Genomic DNA, 9,764 nt, shown 5'->3' with positions numbered 1-9,764 from the left:
AACTGAAAACCATGTGGGTTTATCCTACCCATCTTTCGGCTGACAGCTTTGCCACAAAAGGTCTTGCGGCTCGTGATGGCTGGGCAAGCCGAGTCACATACACACACACACGCACACACACACACGCACACGCACGCACACACACACGCCGCCGTGAGGAATACTAATCAACCTGTTTGCCGACAAGTGCAGCAGCTCGGCGCGCAACTTAGGACTTCTCCACTCTGTGTCTAGAAACGTCTCTGCTGGATTCAATTTAAATCTCCACCTGCAGAGTTTCATCTGGTTTTTGTAGCACAACCTTCTTTGAACGAACTACGGCTGCTATCTCCACTGTCTTTGTCTCTTCTGATGTGCGACGGGCAGCCGGAGAGAGTGGATCTGGGGACTGACTGCCCACTCCTGCGCCTCTTCTAGCAAGGGAAGCCCCCACGCGTTGCGCGCCCGGATCTGATCGCCCGTCAGAATTCGCGTCGTGGAGTGCATGTGCATGTGCGCCAGGCTCTAAATGTGTGTGTTCGTGCACGACAAAGCCCCGGGCTCCGTCCTCAACAGTTGCTACCGGAGCGGCGGAGAGGAGAGGTGGAGAGCGAGAAAGACCGCAGACTGAGGACGGACAGACGCGGAGCCCCACGCCGCTCTGCCCGGCTCTGCTCCTGACATGCAGTCGCTCATCTCTCCGGTGACCAAGGCCATCCTAGTAGCGCTCTTCATCTTCGCCATACTCCTCATCCTATATGTGATCCTTTGGTACATTTGCAGAGACGTGGATTGCGACCACGGCATTTAAGGATTCCGTTAAAACGGGAATAACGGGAATTTCACAATGGGGCGCACAGAGGAGCCCGCAGAGCCCAGGGTCATCTCGTAAGTCTACTGTCTTCCCTTTGTCATGTCTTTCTTGTTGTGTATTGGTGTTTCTAGCTTATGCTTCTAGCTTATGTTTCTGGATGTGTGTGTGAATCTGTGTGTGTGTGTGTGTGTGTGTGTGTGTGTGCGCGCGCGCGCATTCCTGTCGTGCGTAATGTTAAATGCGCTCTGGTAAGAAGGTGAAGACCGAAGTGCGTCTCCGCCGGCACCTGGTATCCCAAACCCTAAATGAGCAGAGACCCAAATTCCTTTCTGTTCTACTTGATAGCGATCGTCAATCAATACCGGTTTATTTATTACGGCCCCGGCGTTGTTACTGTCAGGGAATTCTCAAAGGTGATACAATGTCACCAGGAGGATATTGAACTGGTGTCAAACAGAAGACGGCGCGGGCGCGCGTGTGTGGGCTCTTACGGAGCACGAAGACCGCCGGTGACATTGCGGTAAACGGCGTGGGTGTCCCTTAAGGTCAAGAACAACAGTGTTTAAATCAGGTTGCCAATATTATTTTTTGCCCCCTCCCCCCCCCCTTCTTCTCCTTCAGTATATCTGCAGCATTAGTTCATGCTCAGTTCATCTTGGTCTCTGAGGATGCTTCCACATTGGCATTTTACATCCAACGAGATAACAGGATTATCTCCATTGGCTCCTGTGCGTCTTATTCCTAATCTGCCTTGTGTGTCCATGTTTTTGACTCCTTATCATGAATACCCCGCTAATGCTTTTACGCATAGCGCATTTATATTCCCCTTGACATCAGTGAGCTTGTTCAACATGCTATGTCCAATCTTAGGAAGATGTTCTTAAATCCACACACACACACACGCACACGCACACACGCACACACGCACACGCATACACATGCATCTATTGGCCACACTCAATAAAGGACTTCTCAAAATTGCATACAGGTTGACTTGACCCCCAATGCCCACATGACATCACATGGCCCATTAAGCTATTAAACACTGGACACATTATTGCCATTTTTTATCTAGGTCCAAAGCATTTTGTTTTCATCTCCAGCAGCAGCACAGTCTAAAGTGAATAATGTGAAGGACACACCAAGGACATGTTGCCTTTTATGGGTTTTTAGGGCATTTAAGCAGGAATGTAGTGAGGGGTGCATACCAACCTAGTCTGTCTTCATTCGCAAAATTAGCGCTCTGTGCATTTGTTATGACATAAATTTGTTACACATCTTGATGTAAGGAGGATGTCCTTTTTACAGAGGAAAGCATGACTCAGTCCCTTATAAAGTAAAACTGATCACGGATTGGCGAATGATAATCACTGACTGCAGCTCACACTCAGCCGCCTTTTTATGGAAGGCCACATCACTATTTTCCAAACACCCCAGCGGATTTAAACAGCCAGGCACCCCACTCCCCCACTCACAAAGATAGTGCATGTTTAAGCGTAAAAATTTTAAACCTTCTAATTTTGAGATACGGGCGGCACACTCTCGTATTTAAAAATCCATAAGCAGCCTAAATGCTGGATGCAGCCATGAGGAAGAAACCCTGCAGCCTCCTAAACTGTTGAGTGTCCTCTCCCGCAGAGAAAAACGGAGAGTCTGGTGGGCTGGCAGACGCCCTCCTTGACTGGACTACAAAATGATTCCTGTCAGCATACACACAGACACACAAACACACACACACACACACACACACACACACACACACACACACACAGACTGTAAATGACAGTTCAGACTCTATCAGCCCCACCAACACCATAAAACGAGCAAGAGAGAGCAAAAAGGTACATGACAACTGCTTCAACTGTTTTAACTGCTGCCCTGGATTGTCTGTGTGTGTGTGTTTGTTAAGGTGGAAAGAAGGGAAAAAGCTGTGTCTGAGCGACTGTGTATGTTTGGGCAGTTTGTTAAAGAAGAAAGGCTGTGTGTGTGTGTGAGTGTGTGTGTGTGTGTGTGTGTGTGTGTGTGTGTGTGTGTGTGTGTGTGTGAGTGTGTGTGTGAGTGAGCGTGTGTGTGCGTGCTAGCGTGGGAGGGGGTTAAACACTGACATGCTCCAGAATGACAGATGAAAAAAAAAAGTGGAGCAGGGAAGGCTCAGCGGGACTCAGCCTGGGAGACAGGTGTATGTGTGTGTGTGTTTGTGTGTCTGCCTGCATACATGAGCATGACTGGAATTCACTCAAGTTTAGTGGAAATGTTTTCCCTCATTAAATACACATGTAAACTGCAATGCTACAGTGTATTAACTTTGTGTGTCCTTAAAAAGTTAACATTTTACCTTAATTTTCCCAACTTTTACTGCTATAAGAAGTATGTGTTTCTAATTGGCATGCGATCTTTTTCATACTTGTGATACAGGTCATTTATCCCACAATCATAACAGAGTCATACCAGCTGGGATGCTATGTGGGGGGCAGGCAGGCACTGACAGAACAGATTTTTTCAGAATGCTCTGTATGTTAATACACCTTGATAGATCCAAGTTCAATTGAGATTGAAGTCATAAAATATTTAGGGATATGAGTAAATTATTGAAGCTTGAGGCGGCAGAGAGGGGATTTGTTAACCTATTCCGGACTCAGAACGTTGATAATACACAATACTGCATTCATAAATATATAATAAAATAATCAGGGAAGTTTCCCATCATCAAACTATAAATGCAACTGTAAAGGTCAGGATTTTCTGTTCAGGCTGCTGAGATGTGCCGTTTAAGGTCACAGATCAGAAGCTGCATCAACAGCTGATGGTAAAAGAAACCAATAATGCTATTGTTTGGCATGGTGCTGTGAATAATTCATAGTCTAGTATATTTCCATTTCCAATATTTGTCCTTCAAGTGTTGAACAGCTGCAAATACTATTTAGCATACTGTTTGATAATTAAGCTACAAGTGTTGGAGACCTCCATCACTGCTCGGTTCATCACAAGAACAAATATACAGCTTCTAGCTGCTAAATGAATTAAACTATCCTATGCATGCCTAATGAAAAATGTCTCTATTGATTTGCAAAAAAATAAATCAGACAATTCAATCTACAAGTAGCAGCATTTAGAGTGGCTGCTAACTAAACTTTAATTTTCATATGTCAACAAGATATAAGTGAGCTATTTTCTTGCTTGGAGGTCAGAGGATATGTTCAATTCATAAAAATGCCACTTGAGCTAGAGAGTCAGTCTTTTACGCAAGAACAATGATCTTGTTGAGATAAAGGATGATCTCCATTCTGTATTTAAAATGAGTGCATTTCCCTGAGGGATATTTAGTTTTTCATCAGGTTACACCCATATTAATCAATATCAAATGTACGACTTTTTGACATCGTTCAAGATGGTATTTCGTAATCCTCTCCTTTGTGTGTTTTGATAACATAACAGATCATTTAGGAATGTAGAACCATAAACATGACCTACTTTAGAGACATTACTATCACAATAACGATAATAAAAACACTGCTGCATTCATTAATTCAAAACATTCTGAGCTTAATAAAATCTTGCATTGAGCTCTGTGGAGATATTCACTCCTTAGTGCTCGCTACTTACGCCAGCAAGTAGCGAGCAAAATGAGAAACTGGCTGATTTCAGTTTAGTTTAGAAACTGTTCGTCCACAAGAGACCACTGACAAGTTTATTTTTCAAATGTAAAATGTCATGCTTAGTACATATCTAGGTAACAATTCCTTAACAACTAAATATAATAGTTTCAACTCTAAAATAGTGATAATGGTATCAACCTCAAAATCCCTGGGCTCCACTAATGTGTACTCACTCTAACAAGTGGCAAGTTAAGGACAAACTGGTATTCTGCACTGACATTAACTGCTTTGAAGGTGTGTCACCTTTTTCTGCCTAAATAACTGATTCACACCAGCACCGAGTGTTTCTCTCTCTGGAATGCACACTTGTTGTGTGTGTGTGTGTGTGTTTTATTTATTTACTCACCCTAACTCATTCACAAACGTCAGCACTACATGCCTGGGGCTTCCTTTCTCCTCTCTTTCCCTATCAGCTCTCTACTGTCCTCTCAAATAAAAGCAAACAACTCGACCCCCCAAAAAATTTTCAAAAAGCAAAAATGTAATCTCTATTCTGACTTTAATCTCAGAACCATGTCTGAACCCTCAAACGGCAACACTTTAAGGAGCGAAGCCTGGTCAGGATGACCTGACATCACAAATGTGTCCTCATTCTGAAGGTCTAAAACTTAAATTGGCTCACAGAAAGATGGAAGCCCGAACACTCACACACACACACACCTCAAAGCCATAAAAATAGATTGTGAGTGACTCAGCCGTTATGTAAAGTCCATCTCTGATAGGGCCGCCTGGGGCTGTTTATGTCAGTTTAGCTTGACGGCGCTGGAGCTGAGGTGACACGTGTCTGCTGTGTCCGAGCTTCAATACATGCTCACACACATTCACACAAAACACACACACCCTTTTCCCAGAATATGTGTGCAAGCCTCTGTCCCGCTCACGCTTCCTTCCCTTTTTTCCTCTTCTAAGTCTACATTCCCCAGTGTGTCCCCCGATATACAAAGATGTGATACCGTCAGCTTAATGGACTCCCTCCAGCCCAAACAGCGTACATTATTAGCATTTCAGCGCAGACTGGGACAGATGTGCTGCAGGGTGTTTGATTATATATTTATTATCTGCACTGGTTTCCTACGGGAAAAACCTTAACTTGTATTAATTATAATCATCTTTCATGTGAATATGTTGACCCCCCTTTTTAACCTAGGAATGAAAACCATTATTGTCCCATGGTGATCTTCATGCTAGTTTAGAGGCTTCTCCATTATCACTAGAATGAAATTCATAGTAAAACAAAACAGCATGTTTTAAAATAATTGGGAAGACCTTTGTTTGAAAATGATCACATTTAAATATCTAAATTTAGCCCAAAGTGTTATTTGCCACCCGATAACACACAGTGGTCCAACCCTCATCTGATTTGGCTTAAGGTGGATGAATGTAATATTAGTTGAGACTCAATACTTTTATACAGTCACACACCCCATAACAAAATGTGTGTGTGTTCTAATGTGACTGCATGACTGAGCTGAGGCTTCGGTGTTGTCGGGTTAAACGGAGGGGTAGGTGAAGGCCAAGGAAGTCAAACACACAGACACACACACACACACACACACACACACACACACACACACACAGACTCTCTGTGGGCGCGTAGCCCTGCTGGAGTGAGAGACAGGAAGACAGAAAAGCAGGGGGAGACAGAGAGAGTGAGAGAGTAAGAGATGAAAGAGTCTTCTCACAGTCCTGTCTTGGTGACAACAGGTTTGAGACAGAAGCAGAGGCACACACAGACTCACAGGGTGTTAAATTAAATGTGTTAAATACTGTGTGTACTCTCGTGTGTTTGTGTGAGTGTGTTGCACAGAGTTAATGACTGACTTAATTGGTACAAGCAAATATCCCTCCCACTGCTCCTCATACATCTACTAATGGAAAGGCATCCACTCTCTGATGACAGTAAGGAGAAACAGAGTTTGATGAGCGTGCACACACACACACACACTTGAAACTACAAGCTCAGGTTTTGCTAGAGATTTTTTTAAACTTAAACTAATTCATTACATTTCAAAGAGGGGTGTATGGAAGTCAATGAGTTGTGTAAAGCTGTCTGAAGCTCACGGTAACATTGCAGTACGTAAAAAAACGTCACTTGAGGTGCAAGTATTATAAAAGATAAAGAAAAACCTCAAATGTATTGATTAGAACCTTATAACACACGCTGATCTATTTCTAACTGATCGACAAGCAATTAGAGCACAATTACATGTACAACAGTATGACTCATGGTTACGTTATACCCAGAACCAAAGATACATTATTATCACTTTTGGTGCCTTTGTGATTCCTTATTTTGCAAATGCCTGTAAGTCAAAAAGAGGAGCAACAGATCGGATGTGAATCCAAGATGTTTTTATATGGTGTGTGCAGTTGCTCTCCGCAAACACATGCAAAAATCTCAGGTTTCACTTTCATGTTTACAAGCTGGCCTTTGACTTCTCTCCCCATGGAAAGCCTGTGTCAGCTGCAGCTGAGGCGATGCAACAATTACCAAATTGGTCCACATGCACTCCACTGTCTTTTTTGACTCTTAATGCACATCCGCGATAGAAAACACATCTAGTAAGTTAGAGCACTAGCGCTAAGTTTGGCCACTGTACCACAAAGGAGACTAAACAACCTGGCGACAAATGGCAGGAGAGCTGGAGTATTTAAGCAGGAAGTAGATGAGTTGATTGGAATCAGGTGAGGAAATGAGCCAGGTGCCAGGAAGGTAAGCCGTGCCCACAACATATACACATAGACACACAAGGGGGGCGGGGACAGGTAAATACACAGAGAAGACTCACATTCTCCTTTGTTTAATCTGTACACAAACCAAAATTTTAAAATGATCAGTTGTGCTTTTCTGGGGAGTTGGGTGCTGAAACTGTTTCTTAGCCCAGCACTAATAAGTCCGTCTTCCTCCCGCATACCAGCACATACAGAGACACATGCACCTGCTCGTTCAGGTTGCAAAATAAGACATTCCCCCATGGGTTTGCCTTTCCCACATATGCACGCACATGTGCCGTCTCATTATGAGCTGAACACTGTGTAGCCTGCAGCTTTGGCTGAGTCTCTGAGTCCATCATTCATTGTCTGCCTCTCAGATGGCGGAGTCTTCTGCATGGGGAAAAGCTCTGAAAGAAGCAGCTCAATCTCTGGGAGAAAAAGACAACAGTTCACACAAGCTGTTGCACTTTTGGAGCCCAAACTGCCCATGACACACCCGGAAAATCCCCATTTCTTCTCAATATGACACGTCACCTGCCATCTCCCCTGGGTGGCAGTTGATCAGTAACAAAAACAATACGCGGGGTAAAGTGTTTGGGAACAGTGTGTCAAAACTGTCCTATCTGAAAGCTGTTAGCTTTATTTTCTGCTAAAAAATATCCAGTATCATCAACTACCGTCTCTTCTCACCAGGAATAAATCTATGTTAAACATGAAATAAATATTACATTTGAACTGGCAGCACACGCACACACACACACACACACACACACACACAGATCCCGTTGAGCTGTTGTTAACCTGGATTTACAAAATAAGACAAGTTGTCATATAGGATAGATGACTGTTGTTTGGAGCTACTTTGATGCTTTTCACATGTTATTCACATCACACACCCTCATGTCCTGTTCCCAGCATGTCTCGTGTGTGTGCATAACGTCTTCACTTGGGTGTGTGCTTATGTGTGTAAAGCTGTCCCCCTGATGTCCCATCATTGCAGATAATCATCCCATAGTCATGCGTGAGATGCGATTTCCTTTAAACAATAGCAGGCCAGCTCCCCCTCGCTGACCCCCAACCTCTCAGTCTGCGGCAAAAACAAACACGTGAGCGCACAACCACACACAGACATTCCTCTTAGCTTGCATTAACAGCAACACATGCACATTTGAATACACACACACACACACACACACACACACACACACACACACACACACACACACACACACACAGCCACCGCAACTCAGCCTCTATCCGAGCAGTGGTGATGGCACAGTCTCTTTATGTTGCTGCTCATTTAACCTCCTTTAAAGTAGACTTTAATAACTGAGGCCAAATGCTTGTCAGTGCAGCTGTTCCAGCCTGACCTTAACTACTGGATAGCGGGCAAGACACAAACTAATACTAATGATTTCCCTGCCAAGAGGAAAAAAGGGAAGCGATTGTTAATGCCCAGACCTGTCTTTAACAGAAATGATTGTAATTTAGTTGAAATGAAGGACTTGGAGAGTTTGGTTGGCCTACATTGAGTGCCAGGGAGAATTCAGCTGGCTCCTGCCCTGCTAGCCAAACACAATCCATCACAGCAGTAGGCTGTCTGTTCAGATTTGTGTTGCATAGACACAAACGGAGCTCCTATATTTAGCTTGAAATGTTTTTTTTATGTAAAGATAATGATTTTGTCTCATTTAGCCCTGTAGTGTGTGTCAATCACCTGTCAATCAAATGTTGTGGCCTGTCCTGTGACAGGATTTTCTGTTGAAGATTGTTGATTATGAGATGTGTGTAAGAGGTGCTCTTTCTTTGTCACTGTGGTTCCACTTCAATCCACCTTCTTTTATGTTGAATAGAATAAATACTATACAGTTGTGGAAGTACTCCATTCCCTTACTAAAGTGTAATACCAATGCAACTGTGTACAAATATATAGAAGTATTCATAAATATTGTCAACAAAATGTACTTAAAGCATCAAAAGTAAAAGTACTCACTCAGCTGGAAAATGGCCTGTGACCATTTATAATTATATATCACATATATCACATGTTAATACTGATGCATCAGTGTACATTCATGATTTTACTGTTATAGATGATCAAGGTGGAGTTAGTTTTAAATACGCTATATACAGTTGAGTATTTAGTTCAGTGAGATTTGATGTGAGATGATTCATGGGATAGGACAGAATAAGAAGAAGATAAAGAAACAACAGTTTTGCACCACAATATATTATTTTCTAATTTTATTTTTGACTTTTCTATATTACTTCTCCGGGTTGAACAGTTATTTAAATAAAACCATCTGAAAAGATTATAAGGGCAAATGTCTCATGGCTAGCAATCCATGGACTGTTTTGCCACAGGTTTATTCTTTAATGATAATAATAATAATGAATTACATTAATATAGCGCTTTATCGTAGATACTCAAAGCGCTTCACAGTAAAGTGAGGGGGACTCACCTCAACCACCACCAATATGTAACACCCACCTGGGTGATGCACATTGGGGCAGAGAGGGAGGGAAACATTGAGCCAATTACTATGGGGGATGATTAAATGGCCAGATGGAGAAAGCCAGGTAGGGAATTTTGCCATGGC

Source organism: Micropterus dolomieu, linkage group LG07, assembly GCF_021292245.1.
Source record: "Micropterus dolomieu isolate WLL.071019.BEF.003 ecotype Adirondacks linkage group LG07, ASM2129224v1, whole genome shotgun sequence".
Lineage (NCBI taxonomy): Eukaryota > Metazoa > Chordata > Actinopteri > Centrarchiformes > Centrarchidae > Micropterus > Micropterus dolomieu.
The sequence above is the reverse complement of the archived record's forward strand: the minus strand, read 5'-3'. Positions refer to the sequence as shown.